This window comes from Typopeltis vanoorti, chromosome 1, assembly GCF_054136105.1.
Source record: "Typopeltis vanoorti isolate ZY-2024b chromosome 1, IOZ_Tvanoo_1.0, whole genome shotgun sequence".
In the NCBI taxonomy this organism is placed as follows: Eukaryota; Metazoa; Arthropoda; class Arachnida; order Uropygi; family Thelyphonidae; genus Typopeltis; species Typopeltis vanoorti.
This window is the reverse complement of record NC_143549.1, coordinates 154,557,233-154,579,722: the sequence shown is the minus strand read 5'-3', so window position 1 is coordinate 154,579,722 and position 22,490 is coordinate 154,557,233. Positions and strand designations below refer to the sequence as shown.

The 22,490-nt window shown below is 35.0% G+C and overlaps 1 protein-coding gene across 3 annotated transcripts in view; it reads right to left on the bottom strand.

The window, feature by feature from the left end:
- LOC150110558 (pseudouridylate synthase 1 homolog) overlaps nt 1–22,490 on the bottom strand; it is a 173,493-nt gene that overhangs the window by 133,366 nt on the left and 17,637 nt on the right. The gene's annotated exons all lie outside the window — the stretch shown is intronic.

The window sequence follows — 22,490 nt, the reverse complement described above, 5'->3', positions numbered from 1 at the left end:
TCAGAACTCCCTGGTGGACACAGGAAGTTAAAGAGGCAGTGAAGGAAAAGAAGAAAGCATACCAAAAGTTCCTGTCAAATAAGTCAGCTTGTGCTCTTAGAGAATATACAGACAAATGCAAGAATGCTAAACACTGTGTAAAACTAGCTAAACAAAAGTCATGGGAGAACTTTGGCAAGAATATAGAAAATAAATATCAAGAAGGTGGCAAAATATTCTGGAGGTTGTTGAAGAAGCTTAAGAATGGAGGAAAGAGTGCTGTAAAAGGAATTAGAGATGATAAAGGTGACATGAAAACGGGTGAAAAAGATATCCTTGAAGTATGGAGTAATTACTTTGAAAAACTGCTAAATGAAACAAGCAGTGATGACAGCACAGTGGTAAAAAACACTGACCAGGCATGCAGTCAGGAATACATATCCATACTAGAAGTAGAAAAAGCCATCAAAGGCTTGAAATGTGGAAAGGCAGCAGGAGTAGATGATATTCGACCAGAAATGCTGAAGCATGGTGTTTTAAAAGTCTTACAGTGGCTGCACTACATAGTTCAGAATGCCTGGACAGAGGGACAAATTCCCAGTGATTGGAGTAGAGCTCTCATAGTACCTATATATAAAAAGGGAAATAAAACTAAATGTGAGAATTACAGAGGTATATCCCTATTGAGTGTTCCTGGTAAGATATATGCAACTATACTTGAGAAACAGTTGAGAAGAATTGTGGAAGAAAAGCTTGGTGAAGAACAAGCTGGATTCAGGCCAAATAGAGGCTGTCAGGATCAGATCTTCACTTTACGACAAATAGTCGAGAAAGCATGGGAATATAACAAAGATCTGTATTTAAGTTTTGTCGATTTGGAAAAGGCATATGATAAGGTGCCAAGAGAGAAGCTATTCAAAACGCTACAGTTATATGGTGTCAATGGGGCATTATATCAAGCAATATTTAGTCTTTATTTGAGTTGTAAGTCAGCAGTTAGAATTGAAGGAAATAATGGAAGATGGTTTAATGTTAAATCTGGTGTGAGACAAGGATGTACATTATCCCCCTCTGTTATTCATTATCTATATGGATCACATTATGAAGGAAAGTGGTATTAAACATGATATCAAAATTGGAGATGTTAATGTCAGCTCTTTGCTTTATGCGGATGATGTTATACTTCTAAATAAATCTGCTACAAGTCTGCAAGATTCTCTGACTAAATTGAATAGCTGTTGTAATAGATATGGTATGAAGGTCAGCAATAAAAAGACAAAGACAATGAAAATAGGCAGAATCATTGAAAATGTCAACTGTGTTGTGAATGGAGAACCTGTGGAACAAGTAAAACATTTCAGCTATTTAGGCACGATTTTTACTGAAGATGGTAAATTAAATATGGAAATAGACAACAGAATCAGCAAAGCTGGTATGGTGGGAAGTCAATTGAATAAATTCACATGGAATAAGAGAGAAATCAGTCGGAACACTAAATTAGCTGTGTACAGTGTTCAAACCAATTTTAACTTATCGATCTGAGAGCTGGGTCAGAAGTAAAACACTTGACCAAAGACTAGAGACCACAGATATGAGAGTCCTGAGAAAGGTTATAGGCATGAACAGATGGCATCAATGGCAATATCATATTAAAAATGAGGATATTAGGAAAGAACTTGACATTGTCAGCATCCAGGAATGCGTTAGCAGAGCTAATCTTAGGTGGTATGGTCACTTAAACAGAATGGGCGAGGAAAGATTAGCAAAACAAGTGTTTTCTGCCAGGTTGGCAGCAAAACGACCCAGAGGAAGACCAAGATATAGGTGGATTGATACGGTACAAAATGCTTTAGACGATAGAAATATAAGATCTGATAATGTTGGAGTCTTGACAAGTAACAGACTGATTTGGAGGAAAATTGTAGATAGGAAATTAATAATGATGTAATTTTTTTCATGTAGTACTATCATATCCTGTACACCCCTTGAGGGTATACATGGCAGGAATTTGATGATGATGATGAGATATGCCTGTACAATAATAATAATATAAAAGTTAGAGATATGTGAAGGGTAAGGTTTGATCAGGTAGTACCAACAGTTGCAAACATAAGTTAAGAAGGGCTTCACATGTTTATGTGGTTAACAAAGTGGTGGTAATTATCTGTTTAATTATCTCATATGTTAGGATGCAAAAAGGTAAAGTGAAAGAATTAACTGCTTTGGCTGGCACTAATGGCTTGAGAGATGTGAAGTATGATACAAAGGAGGATGTGAAGGAGTTATTGGAAGGAGCAAAAGAGAAAACTGACAGGGTGAAGACTGTATATCTCATGCAATGCTATGATAGAGGTGACCTGAAGAGAAGAACATTGATAGCGAATGAGTCAGTATGTAGGTTATGCAGAAGAAATGATGTTCGTGGACCTATGGTCTGAATCTGATGGACAGAAAGATTTATATAATGCTGACAGACTGCACTAAATGGATTCAGAATTAAGTGCCTACAAAGAGCTTTGTAGGAGGGCAAAGTCACGAAAACTAAAGCAGAATAGATGCAATTGGGTATGTGTGCATGTGTGTCTGTGCAGGCACCCATTAGTGAGTGTAAGAATGAAATGACCTAAAAATGCAGAATCTAGTCTCTCAAGAAATAGTATTGAATGCAGTGGTCAATTCAGAATGTAAAGGTGGTTGGGACCTAAGAGTTTCTATATAAACTAATGCCAGAAGTATCAGTAACAAGATGGAGGAGATTTTGGCATTGGTTAGTGTAACCTTGCCAAAAGTTATAGGCATCAGTGAGACTTGTTACAGGGATGAAATGTGAAAAGCTTATATTTTCAGAGAGGATGGATCTAGCTAATGATAACAGATGAACTGCAGAAAATCATGCATTAGCAAATTAGTAAAATGAGTGCAGACCAGATTATCTTTATGGGGGGGGGGGGGCATCAACTTTGGAGACATGGATTGGAAGGAGAAAAGATCACATGGCAGGAAGGAAACGGAATTTACTTGAAGCAGAATGTGATGGAAGGGAACTTGGGATATGTGTTGGATCTGATCATAGGATCAAAAGAGCTATCCATACCCAAGGTTGCCATATTGTTTCTAATTGGGGAAAGTGATCATGCAGTCTTGATTTTGGCTGTTGAAAACGTGCAATTTTCAGTCAAGAAGGATATATAGAACTTGAGTTACAAGACAGGTGATTATGACAAGCTAGGAAGGAAACCAGAAGCAGAACCATGGCATAAAAATCTCCAAGGGAAGGCTGTTAGCAGTGCATGGAAGATAAACTTAGGAGATTAATCAGGGGTGTTAGATGGATCACAAAAAAAGATAGAGAGATAGAGAGAGAGAGAATGTTTTGGAGGAAAAAACAAAACAAAACAAAAAGAAAGGTAACTAGCTAGCTCACAAACAATATGAAGGTAAGGAAAGAAAGGCAACCAGCATGGTAAGGAAGACAAAATCAGGTTATGAGAATTAGCTGAGCGGTCAAAGGAAATTCTACAAGTTCTTTCATTCTGTGGAGTATATGGAAGAATGAATGACTATGGAAGGATAATTTAACAAGTGCTGATGGTAGTGAGGTGACAGAAGCAGACAAAATATTTGAATTACCAAGTGACCATTTTGCAAGGTTACATCATCCAAGAGCAGTTACTGATGTGTGACAGGGATTGATGAATTCAGGGTATATAAGGATACTGCAGAATCTCAATGTAAATATGGCTTTAGGATTTGATGGGATAATGACTTGCATTTTACAAGAATCTGCAAGGGAACCTGGCATTACCTCTGGCTAAGCTGTTTAATTTAAATCTCTGCTCTGAAAAAGTCCCAAGGAAGTGGAAAGTGAGCAAAATAATTCCTTTGCATAAAGGAAACTCTAAGGCTACAGCTTAGGCAACAGCCTACAGCATGGAATGAGGAGTTAAGTGGAAAATTATATAAATTCTACTTGGGCACTGATTAAGAGTTGTTTAATAACAGCAATGTGGAAATGTATTTCAAAGGTCAAAAGGCTGAATAAGATAGGTGTAAAATGGATAAATGAAGAAATTAAAGCATGCAATCTGGAAGCAGCACAATGTGAATAATGGTGATATTCAGTTGTATGCAGAGTAAAGAGAGCAGGTAAAAAAAAAAGGCAACTTGGTAAGGATAGCAAAAGTGAAATATGAGAAGAATTAGCCAATCAGATCAAGAAAAATCATACAGTTTTTTTTTTTTTTTTTTTGAAATGTGGCAAGTGGAAGAAAGAATGGATTATAATAAGATGATGACAATGGATGAAACTGATGAATTGGAAATTGTTGCAGAGGAAATAGAAGATATTCATGAACAATTCATCAGGGTATTTCATCCTCATAATTGTGATATTATGAGAAGCTTTGGTGCTGAGAGAATGGGAGAGTCTGCCTTATGGCAAATGGGGAGGTATATAAAGAAATAAGTAAACTTGATGTCAATAAGGTAATAGGGTTCAATAATAAGGGAATGTTTCAAGGAGGATTAAATGCTGCTCCACTTCACATTAATAATAACATTAAGGCTACAAGCTATAGACTAATATGTTTTGTGGTTAAGGTGATAGAAGTGTTCTAAGTAATGATCAGTTTGTTAAAGAGTAGTAATGTTTCACCATCCTTATGTACTACAGGAAGGATACAAATACACTGGTCAAAGGAAATGCATATATTTTAGTATGCTTAGATTTTGCAAAGGGCTTTGATGCCATATGACAAATTCATAACTAAGCTGGAGGAGCAACTAGTTGAGTATGGAAGAGAGCAGTATCTCAAAAGAGGAAAGTCATTAGTAGTATGCTGCTAAAGGTCATTATTGTTTAACTAGTTTATTAATAATATTGGGAAAAGTTTAATTGGAGATATACAGTTGCTTGCATATGATGCAAAGTAAGTTAGAATAATGAGGAGTCAAGCAGATGTTGTCGCCTTAACTGTATATGTGGGCAAGTGAAAGTTACCAGTTTAATGTTGCAGAGTGTAAGGTTTTGATATTTGGTAGGCAAGGATAGGATGCAAAATATACAAATAATAAAGTAACAAGTAAAAACCACAGTGATATCTTTAATTAGTAAAAGGACAGATATTTAGTACTAAAATTAATAGTACATCTTCAGTGCCTGTAACAGTAATAAGAATGGAATACAAACAAAACGTTTGGTGGATCACCTGTGGTTTTTATGTGTTACTTTATTATTTAATTACTATGCCACAGGTTCCACTAAAAATCACAAAATATACAAGTGAAGAATTTCTGAAGGAGGTGAGATGAGAGGTCTGAAAGTGGCTGTGGACAAGGACCTGAAGTTTAGGAATCACAATGCTCAAGTTGTGTAAGTAATTACATTCAGATTATGATGAGGAGAACCTTGATATGCAAAAGCAAAGAGGTAATAGTTTTATTGTATAAGCCCTTAATTAAAGCTGCATATGGATTAATAGTGCAAAGATTAGGTCATCTGGTTATTGTAGAAATGTGAATTTATTAGAAAGGGATCAAGAGACTATTTCCTAAGGTGGCTTCTGATCTGTGATGTGTGACAGATGTGATGTGATGTGATGAAGACAGATGGGAATGCTATTTGCATTCTTGTTAATGGGGGCGAAGATAATAAATTAGATATATGACTGAGACATACAAGTTGGTAAGAGGCTGTTACTAGACCCATGTGGAATAGATTTTTGATTAAATGGAGGGAACCAAGGATAAAACAAGAAGCCATCTCTGGGCACTATATAAGGAGAGTGTGAGTAAGGGTTGGGGAGAGCAGGTTCTTTGCATGAAGAGCAGCTGGTGAGTGGAATGCATTGCTTGAGAGTGTGTAAACTCTAAACAAGTTTAAGATACTTCAATAAGCTTTGCATGTGACAGTGGACATATATTTATTCTGTTGATGAGTCTTGATTCCATAGAGGCCTGATGTTGAGAACATTATATAATAATAAATTTTTAATGCGAATCACACCAACAAAAGGCTGTAAAGTAATGGTACATCCATATTAGTACCACTGGATGACCATGAGTTAGATATTAAGAAATCCTGCTCTAGAGACTAAACAATGAACTTTTCCAAATCATTTCAGACCTTCAATAAGCAGAGTGGTGGCCTTACACTGAACCATGAAATTCATATGCAATCTGAAGACATTCATAAACACCAATGCCTATGGTGGGATTCGAATCCATAATCTATTGGTTGGAAAGTGGATGTGCTCTGTGCTCAATCAATTAGCATTTTTTAATAAATTAGGTACACTGGTGTCCAAAATCTAAGGACCATGACCCTGCTGAAGCAGCTTAAAAAAGTTCCATGTTTGGCCTCTAGAGCAGGATTTCCAGATCAGGTAAAAATGAATAAAATCATACAAAAATCTGTAGACCACTCACATAGTAATGTACTATAGGCCTACAACCTTTCATGAGTGGGAACCACATAAAAATACACTGGTGTCCAAAACCTAAGGATGAACATTATTTCTGATGATCACAACTGCAAATTCAGATGAACCAGCTTGTGGCAATTTGTATGACTGTCGATTTCAAGTAGAAACGCAGTTACACATTCAAATTTTTGAATCATGCACAAAGGGGTCACGTAGCACTCAACAGGATAAAAGGCAAAATGTTGTGCTAAGTGAACTGTGTTTGAAAGAAGATCTTTTCATGAAGGAATAAAGTTGCAAACTTTGATGTCTTGTAATATCTCAAAGACACCATCAAAGATGGTGTCTTTGAGATCTAGATGTCAAAAGATATCTAGATCTCTTTTGATCTAGATCTAGAGATCATCTAGATAATTTCACACAGGGATGAATTGTTGGTAAGCTTGAAGAAGGTTGCAGAATTATTGATATTGCCAGAGACTTGGAATCTCACAAAGCAATGTATCCAGGCTCTGGGCAGCAGCAGCATTTCAAACAAATGGAATGTATTCCAGACATTTGCTAAGAGGTCGGCATAGCTCTACCACAGAGCATGAAGACAGATTTTTGGTTATAACAGCAAAAACGTAATTGATGCACCATAGCAGATCAGCTTGCAAGTTGGCTCCATTCAACTACAGATATCTCAACAAACTGTGGCAAGATGCCTGTGACAAGTAGGCTTATATACCCAAAGGCCTATGGTATGCATCCCTTCATCTATAGCTTATTGTAGAGCACATTTTCAGTGGTCTTATACCCATAAACATTGGAAAAGACATCAATGGGCTAATGTACTTTTTACAGATCAGAGTTGTTTTAGTCTTTCCTCCGATTCTAGATGACACTTGATCTGGCATGAAAGTGGTACTGCTTACCATCAAGAGAATGTTCTTGAATGGGATAGATACAGTGGTGCTGGGTCATGGTGTGGGAAGGCATTAGGCATTATGCTTAATGGACACATCAAGCTATAAGTGCTAAAAAAAAGGACTATGACTGGTGAGCAATACTGCAATGAAGTTCTTCAATGTCACGTTCAATTGTTCCATGGTGCTGTAAGAGAAGAATTCATTTTTATGGATGGCAATGCCATACTACATTGTATTCGAGCAGTGAACATACTTCTGGAGACTGAGTATATTATTGGAATCGAGTGGCCAGCACACTCCCCAGATCTCAAACCCCATAGAACATGTTTGGGATGGCAATGAGAGATGCACTGCTGCTTGAAACTTCTCTCTAGAAAACAAAAAAGGCCTTATACTTGCTCTGAAGGAGGAGTGCCAATTTGCCTCAAGAACTCCTGAATCACTTGCTGCTATGCATTGTATGACATTGTGAGAGAAGTATTGCAGTTCAGGGTGGACATATTCCATACTGAAATGTCTCTCCACACAGTTTTAAGTAAGCGCTATAGATTAATTCCTTAATTCTATCCTTGAAATTTGTAACCTTTGCAAAAATGTATTGTAATTTAATTTGCATGAAATTCATAATATAATTTTGTAACATATTGATATTTATTATTAATTTATTCATTTTAATAATTAATTATTATAATATATTATTTATTACAATAAATAATTTATTAGTATGCTGACAATACATGTATGCCCACATTCGGCTATAGTCATGAACATTTTTCATATTTTTTCACCTTGCGAAGTCACAAGGAAACTCCCCTTATTCTGCTATACACTAAAAAGGCTGAAATATTTCCTCTGCATCAAACCTATAAAACTTTTTTTAGTAACTTAAATGCTTCTATCACATCCCCTCTTTTCTATCTATTAGCAGGCTTTTGCAACCTACAAACTTTCAATCTATCATTTTAGGTCTCTAGTTCCTCTCTATAGGAAGTTGTAGCATTTCCTCATTTTTAAAAATCCTAGGTGATCAGATCTGGACATATATTTATCCAGATGTGACCATATTAAGGTCTTATATAAAGAGGAATGATAACCACCTCATCTCTTCCTGTTAATCCATTCTTCAATCATCAAGTAATCCTATCAGCTAATTTGGCCACTTCTGAATATACCCCCTGAACGTCAACTCCTTACCACTAACACTCACAAAATACATGACTTTACACTTTTCTACATTAAACTAGCACTTATTATTACTATCAGCCTATTTAAATCACCTTCCATCTCTCTCTCTCTCCCTCTGCATTTTCTTAATATGTCCACGTTAGGGTGAGAACAAAATTTTCAGATTGTCATTGACCTTATGGTAAGACAACAAGATGTTTTTTTTTGTACTTCCTCTTCAGATGTGCCACATATCATAATAGTGTCTTCAATTATAATGAAATCTACATTGGGGGGGGGGGGGTATTTCAGAATATATCAGATACTAATAATTAAGGAGGAAAAAATATTTGGTCAGTATATTTAAATTACTAAAAAGTAAACATGTGACCCAACATTAATGAGGCATGAGCCATATGAGCATGATTGACAAATATAAAGGAGAGAAAGGAAAAGCATGAATAGAAATACTTTTATTAGAGGCAAATGAATTACTAATAATATTGCAGTCTTGGTATTATATGTGTGTGTTTGTGTGTGTGTATCCAGTAAATTGCTGGGGATGGAATAAATTACATGTGATCCTATAACCTCTAGACATGCATGTTTGCAATTGTGATGGGCATATAAGAAGAGGAAAAGAGATTTGATTGCAAAATATAACTAACCAATAATAAACAGTGGCTATATACATTGGTTGCTTAGTAAATAGCTATAGGGAGGAGCTTATCCAAAAAATCAGATGAACTTGTACAATTTTCCACATGAAATGGTAAAAGAAGCTCATCTTCTTTACCATATATCTAAACTGTCACTGCTGCATTACCTTCTTCTTTAAGTGCCATCTCCTATGAGGTAGGTGACACCTTATCAAATTTTGAGTAATCCTCAGCCACCCTGAACAGTCCCTTAGAGCTCATGCCAGTCCACTGTCTGATGTCTGCCAGCCAAGATTTCCTTCATTTTCCTTGTCCTCTTCTTCCATTTATCTTCCCTTTTATAATCAATTGAAGTATCCTATATTTTTCATTATGAAGTAGGTGACCAAAATATGCAGTTTTCCTTCTTTTATGGTATCTAAAACTTCACGTGATTTTTCCATTTGTTCTAGTACTTCTTGATTGGATGTTTTTGCTGTCCATGGGATTTTTAACATTCATCTGTATAATCAGATCTCAAAGGCTTCAAGTTTTTTATTGATGTTGTCTTCAAGATCCAAGTTTCTGCACCGTACAGCAGTATAGACCATATATAGCATTTAACCATGTGTGCTCTTAGCTCTAAATTTAAATTGCAGTTACACAGTGTTGATTTCATCAGGAGAAAATTTTTTCTTGCCATTTCAATTCTAACTTTTATTTCCATTTCTGGAACGCATTATTCATTTAATCCACATCTAAGATATTTAAACTATCACTCTTTCTATTTGTTTCCCATTTAAAGAAAGTGCTGAATTAAGAATTGGTTTCTTGCTTATGACCATGAATTTAGTTTTGGTGATATTTATTCTTAATCTCATTTTTTTAGTTCCAGAAGATTTTGAAGATCCTGAATACTGTCAGCCAGGAGAGCTCTGTCATCAGAATATCAGATGTTACTGATGATTTCACCATTTACATTAATCTATTCCTCTTTTCCTTTTAAGATTTTTTGAAATATGGCTTCTGAATATATATTAAAAAGAAGAGGCGACAGCACAGATCCTTGCCTTACTCCTCGTTTGATGCTAATGGAGTCTTTAAAATTTTCATCAACTTGAACAGATGCCTTTTGTTTCCAACATAAGTTTTCGATGATCCTGATGTCTTTACCATCTAATCCAATTCTTTTTAATAATTCAATCATTTTAGTATGTTTGGACTTTGTCAAATGCTTTCTCGAAGTCGATGAAGCAAATGAATACTTCCTTGTTTTGGTCACTACATTTTTGGAATAAGATTTGAGAACAGAAAAGAGCCTCTCTCATTCCCAAATTGTTTCTAAAGCTGAATTGGGTATCACTGATGGTGTCTTCACATTTTCTGTATATTCTTTTTTGAATTATTTGGAGAAACATTTTGAAAACATGACTCATTAGACTGATCATTCTATAGTCATTACAAATTTTTGCATTTGCTTTTTTAGATAGCATGATGAAGGTCAACTGTAACCAATCTTGAAGGATTATGCCTGTATTGTAGATCTTATTAAATAGCTTTACTATTATAGTAATGTTGTCACCCATTCTAATAACTTTACTATTTCTGCTTGTATTCTATCAGGACCTAAGGCTTTACCATTTTTAGCTGAGTTTAGCACTGATCTTAGAATGCATGGACCTTCATCTGTTCATAAGTATTTTCTGGGTTTTGTCTGTTACCAGTGAAGAGTTCTTCTACATATTTCCATATTTCGCACATTCTTTTATTTTGTCATCCTTTTCAGATATTATTTCTCCCTTTTGTTTCAAAGGATACATAGTTGTTTTTTTTTAAATATACCTGAGGACTCTTTCAGTTTTTTGTGTAGATTAAAACTGTCATGCTTTTTGTGTAGAATTTCTATTTCTTTGCATTTTTCATTCATGCAGATTTCTTTTGCTTCTTTGATCTTGTCTAATAATTTTCTGAACCTCTTTATATTTTGTTGGACTATGATTTTTACATGATCTGCGTTGATCCATAAGAGAAAAAATTTTTGTCAGTTATCCAATCTTTTTTTTTTTTTTTTTTTTACTGCTCTATCAGGAAACAAGGTATTGGTACATTTCTCTATGAAGACACATTTTAATTTGTCCCATGATTCATCAACCCTCATGACATCAACATTCTTCATAAGTGTTATCTCTTAATTTAGATCTTGACTCAGTTTTTTTCTTATCTCTGGGTTTTCTAACTTTCCTATATCAAACCTTTTTTGGTGATGTTCCTTTAGTATAGCTTTCAGTCTAAGTTTTAACTCTGTCACCAGTAGCTTTTTATGATCAGAAGAAATATCCGCACTAGAATACGTTTTGGTACTCTTTATGTAACTTCGAAATCACCGATTAATTAGCAAGTATTCAATTTGGTTTCTGACTATATTTGCATTATCTTGTAGTGATTGCCAAGTATATAGCCTTCAGGATGGTAGTTTAAACCACGTGTTTGTGATTATTTGTTCCTCTTCTTGGTAGAACTGAATAAGACAGTCTCCTATCTCATTTCTTGTTCCCAGTCCATGTTCGCCAACTATATCTCCACTTCTACCTTTCCCAACGTTAACATCGAAATCACCCATGATGATGTTAATATCATGTTTCTTTGTGTTTTTCATTAGATCTTTTAATCTATTATAAAATTTTTCAATCTCGGTATCATTCTTGTCAGCAGTAAGGGCATAGACCTGTGTAAGATTAATATTCAGTGGTTGACCTTTCAGTTTTAATAACATTATCCTATCTGCATTAACAACTGGATTTAATTATTTGCAGAAATTGTTGTAAAAGGATGACTGCAGTTGTCATTGGAATTATCCAGCTGTATAAGAATTCCATCTTCGTTATAATTTTTTTTTTTTTTTTTATGTCAGTGGTTCTTCTATTTTATCAATCATGGAGATCCTGCATATGTTAGTATTTTGTTAAAAATCACTAGATACATTCTTCTTAAAAAACATGGGTGGATTCATTCTTATTCAGGAATAGATTGATTTTCACTCACTCAGTCTATTTTTTTTGAAGAATGGAATGAAAATGTTTTTGTATAGTGAAAACTTTCTGCCAAAACACACACAAGAAAAACAAGTACAGTCATATCCTGAAGTTACGTGGTAGGTGGGACCAACCAAAAGCGCGTAAGTCGAATTTGCGTAACACGGGTATAATTTTGCATACAAACATACAAAATATTAGTTAATTGGGACCAAAGGTTTACGAAACACCTATATTTTTTAAGAAATATAATCATAATTGTAGTTTTTCGTACATAAAAAAAAAAGAAAGTTATTTTGATGTCAATGGTTTCATAAAATCTAATAGATTCGTCTGACAGCATATCACGCAAAATTTCTTCAAAGCAAGCTAATGATTTTTTTATTCCTTACCTTGTGGCTACAATTCGTTCCTCGTTAGAATCTATGTCCTCCAAAATCTGTAAACCTTTCTTTTATGATTGTTCTCACTGTGGATTCCTGTAGATCAAACTTCTTTGCAAGCTCACAAATTTTCATACTGCCTTCAAAATCCTTAATAATGTTGAGTTTTGTTTCCAAAGTCAATGTTTTTCTTTTCTTGCTAGCTGTAGAAGAATCGGACTTGCTTCCTTTGGATGACATTATTATTTTTTATGTGATAAAATTTTTATCAAGAACATAACATTAAACAATCACAAGGTTTGTAGACTATAAAAATCGTGTATGAATAGAGACTGTGCGAAACACGTCAGTGCTTGTTCACAGCATGTGCAACACTGGCGAATGCGGCCGGCGCCGTAAAGATACGACTAGTGGTGAGGCATGAAGCGGGATGAGAATACATACATGAAACCGCGTAACCCCGGATTCGCATAAGTTGGGGTAGCGTAAGTCGGGATATGACTGTAGTTTTAGTGTATCACTAAATACAATACAGCAATATGAAGGCATTTGCAGTCATGTTATATTTAGCAACAATTAGAGACAACTAGAAAGAAAATGACCACCTGATCGTGAAAATGATGATGAACAACATCTTCCCTCCAACAAATACTATACTGAATACACACAAACAAAATAAACCTGTTTCAAATTTTCAGTTGCAGAAAATACATGGTAGCTCCTGTTTATTATGTAGCTACTGAGAGCAGAAACCAAATAATTGATGCAAAGCAAATTTTCAAAAGCAAATAAAGATGAATAATAAATATATGAAGATATAATATATATATATATATATATATATATATATATATATATATATATATATATATATATATTAGAATTTTACTGACTAGAAACACCGAGATAAGACAAAACCTTTAATTAGAACACAACTAGTTTCGTCGGAATGCCGACTTCTTCAGGTGTACATACTATCACAAAAAACTGGAAAACTAGCAAGATAAAAATGAACTTCTCATATAAACAAGTTAGGAACAACAACACCAAGTTTGAACTGGCGTCCATGTGGCAGGTCTAGAGTGAGGCGTTAGTGAGTGGAAACTATCTCGAAAATGGCAAAACTGAATTACTGAGCTGTGTGAGGGGTCCAGAACTATTTCTTTTGATTCTGAGATGTGTCTTTCAAGTTCATCAGGACATTTATGGATAATTGTAGTAAGATTCCAGTCTATCTAGTGTTGATGCTCTTATCAATTAGAGTTGGCAGAGAAATGGACATGACTGGAGAGGGCACTTGCATGGGTTCTGTTGTAAGAGATATCATTATGACTCAATGCTGTTAGAGTCATAATGAGATAGACTTATCGGTTTGTCCATAATATGGCTTCCCGCAACTACAGATGATTTTATATACTCCTGGGAACTGAAGTTGGAGATGTTTTGGCTTGGGTTAACTCTGGAAAGAACAAAGTTTTCGTAGGGTAGTGAAGTAAGTTTTAATATTAAATTTCTTCATAATTTTCGCCAATTTGGGCAATAGAGAACTTATGTACGGTAATTGAATGTGTGCAATAGGGTTCGAGTTATCTTCTTGCCGAGGTAAGAGATGTGGGTATAGATGGTTAGAAATGCTTCATTTCTAACCATCTATACCCATTGTTTAAGAAAATACTTTTGAGGTGGTTAAGTTCGATTTGAAGATCTTCTTCTGAAATTAGAGATCTCGCCCAATGAGCCAGAGTGGTGAAAATTCCGAGTGTATGTGGAGGAAAGTGATGAGAGGAGGCATGTAAGTATCTGTCCATATTTTCTATTTTGAAAAATAGAAAATTTGAGACAATTAGGAATCCTGGTAATCTTTACAATTAGGAATCCTGGTAATCTGTGTCCTCTCCTTTTTAATCTAAAAAGGAGAGGACACAGTTCACCTCAAGTTCCAATGTGAATTTGATGTTTTGGTGGAGATTGTTCATATGATCTAGGAAGGTTTGTAAGTTGTCTGCACCATATTCCCAGATGAGGAAGATGTCATCTAGAAATATATATATATGTAGAAATTTTGTTGACTTGGGTATATAGTACATTAAAGATACCAAGCAATTTTATAAGCTAGGTTTTAATCCTTTTTTTCCCAAGTAAGCAAACAGACAAGTCAAGTTTGCGCCTGCACGTAGTGCAAGTCTGAGGCAACTCATGGTAAAGGTGGAGTAAGCTCTGATCACTTTCCTTAGTATTTTCCCCTAATGAAAAGCACATCCCCTTGCGGAGATGTATGATGCTATGCATTAAAGGCAAGGGCCACTACCCAGACCGGTTTCGACCTTTATTACACCGTTCTGACGTGGAACTATTTTCCCCTCTTTCCACGCCTTTGGGACTAAACCAGACCCGAGACTCAGATTAAACAATATGGTCAAGGGCACTGATAATACTAAGGAAAGTGATCGGAGCTTACTCCACCTTTACCACGAGTTGCCTCAGACTTGCACTACGTGCAGGCGTAAACTTGACTTACTTGTCCGTTTGCTTACTTGGGAAAAAAGGATTAAAATCTAGCTTATAAAATTGCTTGGTATCTTTAATATATATATATATATATATATTTCTTGAAATTAGTTTGAATTGCATTTGAGATTTTCTATATGATCAAGACAGTTCACAAAAACTGATTTTACAAATCAAATTTTATTGAAAAAATTGTAACTAACATACTAATTATCTGGTATTATGGAAGGCATGTAAAAAAAAAATTTATGTTAAGATCACTTGTGACAGAAAATACCTCAGCAATCCTATCTGCTAGGTCAATGCAGTTGGAAAAGGAAAGCTAGTTGAGGTTGTGATCATAAAAATCTCCAAGGAAGATGACCTCACTATTAACTTCACAATACATCCTGTTGCATTCCACTGCTGTGCAAAGTCCTCTCCCAAATTTCTCCACTTTTCTCTCTCACTCTCTCCCTCTTTTGGAATTCAAACTATAGTGAGGACTGTCCATCTATCATTTTTCATCCTGGTCACATGGCTAACATAGTTCCACTTTAATTGTTAAGCTTTGTGAATAAAATCAGCAATTTTTGTGATCCAACTGATGTCTGAATTTTTTACCTTGTATGATTTTTTCTAATTCCCAAAATACTGTCTGTTTTACATTGCTTTCTAGCATACTCTTTTTGCTACTGTATTTTTGACCAAGTTTTCATTCTATTGACCACATTGACTATATGTCAATGTGGTCAATAGAATGAATCCAACAGCCTGTTTAGTTGATTTCTTATCTCCATCAGTTCAGTGTTGTCTTCTGAGAGTATGGCAACATCATAATCAAATCGAAGACTACCAAATTCTCTACTAATATATCTTCACATTACTAGTCTTGGATATCACATTATTGGATATCCAATAATGTGATGGTACTAAATTCACCAAAGGTAGAGAATTTGATTGTTGCAGACCAACCAGCCTTTGCCAAAGTTTGACATATACCAAAAATGTGCTAGTCTAAAAATCAGTTTCATCAGTATTTTATACTTCAAAACTATCTATTTTGCTGTGTCAAGAAGAATGCTGATTATAGCCCCCTTTTGAACCTAAATGCAAATTGGAATTCATGAAAATTTGGGGACTTTTCATTATATCATACTTCATCATTCTAATTTAAATAAAAGCAAATGAATGTATTTCTTAGATACCGGAAGTCATCAGTCAGGAGAGAACAGAATATCACTTAAGGATTTATTATTATTTTTAATCAAGAATTCTCATTATGCTTTCATGTTTTTCAAATTCACAGTCTAGTTATGAGTATTATATTGTGCAATACAACATAATGTTTTATTTTGATGTTTTTAATTCAACATATACTTTACTTTTAAGTGAGGTTTACTCACTTGGTTACAAAGTAAATTATACTTGCCCAGAAATTATATTCTTGTTTAATTCTTTCTATCTAAGTGTAAGCAAAGTTTGCACATGAAATATTTTCAAAACTAGGCTACTTGTATTTAGAGGTTGACAACTTCACATCAAATTGCCTTAGATAGTAAGGCAACTGATGGGTCACTACTCAGACTAGTTTTAACCCTTTATTGGGTCATCAGTGGGAGCCACACTTGAAGATACCAATGTTGAATTAATACAGAAGTCATATATTTCCCATATTATCATGGTTTATTTACAATTTACAATTTGTAAATTGTAAAATTACAAACGAACTAAATAAATAGCAATAGGAAAAAGTTAATTATTATATTTAGCTTTCTAAGCTTCTCTGTTTTGAGCCAGATGAGTTATTTCTCGTGGAGAAAGAGAGAGAGAGAGAGTGTATCAGTGATGATAAGGTGGTTAATATACTGCCAGAATCGTTTAGTTGGTCTTCCTCTCCATCTTTGTCCAAATGAGGGCGTGTATAAAACTAAGATGTCAAAGTATGGAGAAGGAGGATGTCTCAATTGATGTTCAAGCCAATCAAGTATGTCTGCAGTGAGTTTCAAGCAAGGGTTTTTGGTCTGCCTCTTCTAAAATAGTGAATTATGAATATAATCCTTCCAGGAATAACCGAGTAGCAATCTTAAGCAGGTTATATTAAAACTATTAATGGTTTTTGCTGCTTTTTAGATGGAAATGTTCCATGTTTCTCCACCATATAAGAAGACAATCTGAGAAGTTGTTTTGTAAAGCCCAATTTTTGTTTCCAAGTTGATGAGGGAAGATTTCCATATACTTAGATTCCTGTGTTGATTGAGAGCTTTATATTTTATTACAGCCTCTGTAGCTCAGTCAGTATAGATGAAGCCCTTTGGTCGGAAAGACCTGGGTTCAATTCCCGTCAGTGACGTGAGGAACCTTTATCTGGTCTCTTTCGACTAAAGGTGAGTTAGCTGGTCTCATACGGAGGTAGGGTTTTTTTTCACCCAGAAACTTGGGTTTTTCATTTCCCAGAACAGGCAAACTGGCTCTATGAACACACACGGATTACAGTCATGAATACGTCCCAGCCATATGCTGGTCCTGAGCCCGGATAAAATTTGGGGTTGGGGAAAGCAATGGTGAGCTAATAAAAATCTCACCAGGAATACTTTGTGGGCAATGCCTACAAAGTCATTTATGGTCGAAAATGACTAAAAGGGAAAATTAGATCAGATATTTTCTTCATATTATGTCATTTACAGTATTATTTATATTTGAGCCTAAGTATTGGAAGTCTTCTATTTTTTTCTAAGAGTATAAAAGTAGTAAAAAGGTGGGAAATATATAATATGGAAAATTTGAGAAATTTCCCATAATATATATGAGAAATATATTACTTGGCATTAATTCAACATTGGTATCTTCAAGTGTGGCTCCCACTGATGAGACCTCAATAAAGATCAAAACTAGTCTGAGTAGTAACCTTCCCTTAATGCTTACCAATATGCACATCTGAAAGGAAGTATCTTTGCATTATGGAATACTAAGGCAACTAATGAAGTCATCAGCCTCTATATTACAAGTAGCCTAGTTGTGAAGATACTTCACATGCAAACTTTGTTTTCTTACTAAATAAAACATCAGTCTGCTTAATAATCTAGTGTTTTACATAACATATTAACATGTTAGTGAGAAGCTGATGAGGCTAGAAACTCAAGTATCATAGCAGACAGGGAGTGAAGTTTATGGACCACACTGCTAAAGGATAGCTGCAATGCTGACCTGAAGATAATACTAAGTTCTAAAAATAATGAAATTATTCTCTCTCTAAGCTTTTATTAATAGCATGTCTAGACCACTGTGCTCAGATTAGTTGCCTGAGTTCTGTGGGATTAGGTGACAGACTATATGAAAGTTCAGAGAAAGATAACAAAGATAATACTCAGCCTTTGGAAATATGGGTTTGAAGTTTGTAGAGAGAGAGAGAGAGAAGATATGACAGAAACATAAAAGTTATTGAGGGAATTTTATGAAATAGATACTGTTTATGGAAGATTTTTCATTCACAGGAAGTAGAATGCATGCCATAAAAACTTAGTGAAGACTAAGTTTCCATGGCATGCAGTGAGCAAGAACAAATTGCCAGTGGTAATTGTGAGTGCTTCCTCTTCAAAGAAAAGTATTACAGCTAATGGATCCCCTGTATTGTATCACTAGATTCCAGTATAATAAAATCAATATCATTTTATAGTTCTTTCTGGATGTTTTGACCTTAAAACAGATGCAGAAGAACTATGTGGAAATTATATGGCAATGATTAATCTGTCTAAGTGAGGTTATGCACTTAGAGATGTGAAAGATTACAAGTTGTTTGTTATATTGATGGAACTGGACACTGACAAGGCTAGATGTTTGGTGGGGGGGGGCAACTGATGGTGGACATGGAATTAAAGTTCAAATGGTATACTACATAAGTGAGCAAAACAATCTAAAGGATCACTTTTGGATTTATTTATTATTTTTTTTTTAATAGTAATCCCACACGAGAAATTGTTCAACATAGATTACATTAGGATCATGGAGACAGAAAGCTGATGAGAAAGAAGAAACTTGTTAATACTGAATTTGAAGATCTGTAGATTGTACTAAGAAAGACATGAGAGAAGACTGTTTCAAAAGACAGCTGTAAAATTAATGTACAAAAAAGGAAGAAAAATTAGTTTCACAGTGAATAGTTAATATCTGCTGCACATATTTCAACAGATTTAAAAGAGTGGAGAAGCATCAATGTGAATTCTGATGGACCATGGAAATATCTGTAGAAAATGCAAACAACAAAAATTAGATGTCTGCACAAAACGGAGTGAAGTGAGTTTATAACAGATTAATTATTGATCAAACAAATTGTTATCGTCTATGCTGAGAGCTGAGCGAAGTATTTTTAGGGAACTCTTAGGAGCACCACATGAAATGTGAGAACAGTTGATGACTGGACAGATTTACAATCTATACAGAGTTAGTACTGTTCAGAAGTAATGCAATGCCATGAACATAAGAGGAAACCTAATTTCTTGGATGCTGAGGTGGTATAAGTTTATGCAAAAAAAAAAAAAAAAAGCTAGAATTTTAAGTTATCCCAAGAAAAGAAATTTGAGTGTTGTTAAAAGTAAGGCTGGAGGAATAGGGTTCATTTAGTGTAAAATAAAGACTGGATATAGTTTCACATTTATCAGAATTCCACTGATTTCTGATAAATGTGAAATGGAGATTAGAATTCAGGACTGAAGAAGATTGGAAATTTTGTTGATTTGTTCAGTACAAGATTCATTAAATGAAAAAGAAGAGCACAGTATACTATCATTATGGAGCAGACTTACTGTGGAGATTACTGTTGATATATAGAAGGAAGGGAGGGAGAGTAGGTGAAAAAACATCCTTGTGAAACAAAAGAATCATTTCTAAAGTTTCAGGATAAGCATCCATCCATCACAATCACCTGTAACATGAGACAGATACAACCCAGTTGTAAAAGGCAGGAGATAGACCATATAATGGGAGCTTACTTTGTGCCAAATTTGATCAAATGTTTTAGAGATATTAAGGGATTCCCAAGAGAGACACTTCATACGCCTAAAATTTTGCATGGCATTTTCCAAAGACGGATAAAAGATAAGCAAGAGGATTCCCTGTTGATTGACAGTGACAGAAACCATATCAGAAATTTTTTATTAGTTTTAAAAGACAAAAATTTTATATTGATTAAAATTATTTCCACACAAGTTTACTTTTCTGTCTTGAATTTCTACAAACTTTTATTAGTTAAGAGGCTTCAAAACAGCACAGAAGTAAAGTGCTTACTTCCTAAACTTCATGACTTTAGGAAGAACTGAAGAGAGAAATGGGACAATTAATTGATGGTATGAATTACTTAAAGGAGAAACAATATCCACAGTACAATTAGAAGGATAACTCATAAGGAAGGGAGAATGGGTAGGGTTATCTGGTAAGCACTGTGTAGTCTGTGTAAGATCAATGATGACAGCAAATGTCTAAAAATCTCTACCTGCTGGATATCAGGATAACTGGAAAAGGAGATCCAAATGGAGTTCTGAACATTGGAATTTCCAAGGAAGAGAAGTGCACTATTATGAAAGAGGGATGGAGAAAATCAACATAGTGCTTGAAGAAGCTGAAATTTGAGTTTCTATTAGGAAAAGTTAATTGTGGTTTTGAATAGCAAAGATGGAAGTGAATGTCACTGAAGTTAGAAAACTAAGAACACTTATATTTGTGAAGTGAAAGTAAAAGGATTTGGGATGGCCCATAGAAAATACAGTAACAAATTCTTGATTAAGCTATGCATAGAAAATTTCATCTACTCCTCTTCAAATGACAGTATCAGCAGAATCTTCCTCCCACATACCACTACACTAGAGCCTCCATAGCTGAGTTGGTATAGATGAAGCCCTTTGGTTGGAAAGACCTGGATTCGATTCCCATCCGTGATATGACGAACCTTTATCTGGCCTCTTTCAACAAAAGTTGAGTTAGGCAGTCTCATATGGAGGCAGTGGATTTTTCCCCCAGAACAGGCAAACTGGGCCCCGTGAACACACACACAAATTACAGTCAAGAATACTTAAGAAATGGTCTCTCCCAGCCACAGGCCTGATTTGTCAGCTATGCTAGTCCCAAGCCCAGATAAAATAGGGGGATTGAGATGGTGCTGTACCTTCCTATAAAAGGAGTTCAAGGCTGTTGCATCATCATATAAAATAATAAAACAAAAATACCACTACACTAATTCCCTCAAGGCACATCTGACAGAAAGCAACAGCAAACCATTTTGCTAGCTGCTCTGGAAGTCTCCAAAAGTACTGCTATCAGGTTTGGTCCAAAATACCATTTAGTGACCAATCTACAGAATAACCACTTTAAAGTGTACTCTCAACAAGAAGAAATGTTGGATCCCTCTCTGTCTGAATGCAACTCTGAAAACATCATTCTATGCATACTGCATGCTTGAACAAATGGGGACAAACTGAGCTGAGGCTGAGTTTTTGCTCTGGAGTCCAAATATGGTTTTTGCTTCCAATAAGCAAAGTGATAATATTATACAGAATAATAAAAATCATCAACCATTCTGTAGTGTCTAGCACCAGAGATATTTTAGCCTTTCCTCTGAGAAGTTTTATAAACTAGATGCTGAAAAGGTTTTCCAATACATGACTGGCAAGTTGAGAAGGAGGGTCCCCTTCCCATGCCCAGTTGTGTAAGATTGTGGGCAACAAGGGTGTGATGACTAGATTTTTTTCCCCCTTGATGAGTGGTGAATAAGCAGACTGGCTTGCCACAGGTGATTGTGAATTTTATTAGAGAAGAAGTTTAAGGAGATATGATATATGATAAGTATTATGAAGAGTGGTTACTATATGTCTTTGGCAATGAGTCTCTGCACTCCATGCAGGTTCCTATTTAATTCCAAATATAATAAAAGGTCTCAAAGAGACCTTTTCTTCTGAATGAGAACATTTTGTACTCATTCGAAATAAGTACAAAATGATCTTGTTTATCATCACTAGAACAAACCATATCACAAAAAATGCTTCAAACACTCTTGAATGTTTTCTGATGAAGTTTTATCACATAAAATTGAAAAAAATCTTATGAGAATTTTTCACATTTCATTTGAAAATACTTGATAAATTAATTTTAGATAAAATGCATACCTGATGTGTGCAAAAACCTTTAAAATGACAATTCAATGCTATAGCATAAGGTTTTTGAAATTTGGAGAACAAGAATAGAAAACAATCAGCTGCATAACTGAAACAGGTAAAGAAGATAAAGGAGCGTAGGTAATGTTTGAAAAGGACCTGAAATTTAAGGACGACACTATGAGAATTTTGAGAACAACAATAAAGCAATGATGAAGACTTCCATAAGGAGGTTATAGTTCCACAGTACAAGTCCTGGATTAGATTGCTTGAACTATAAAGTACAGAATTGCTGATTAGTTTTCAAAAGGAAAAAAATTTGGAAAAATTCA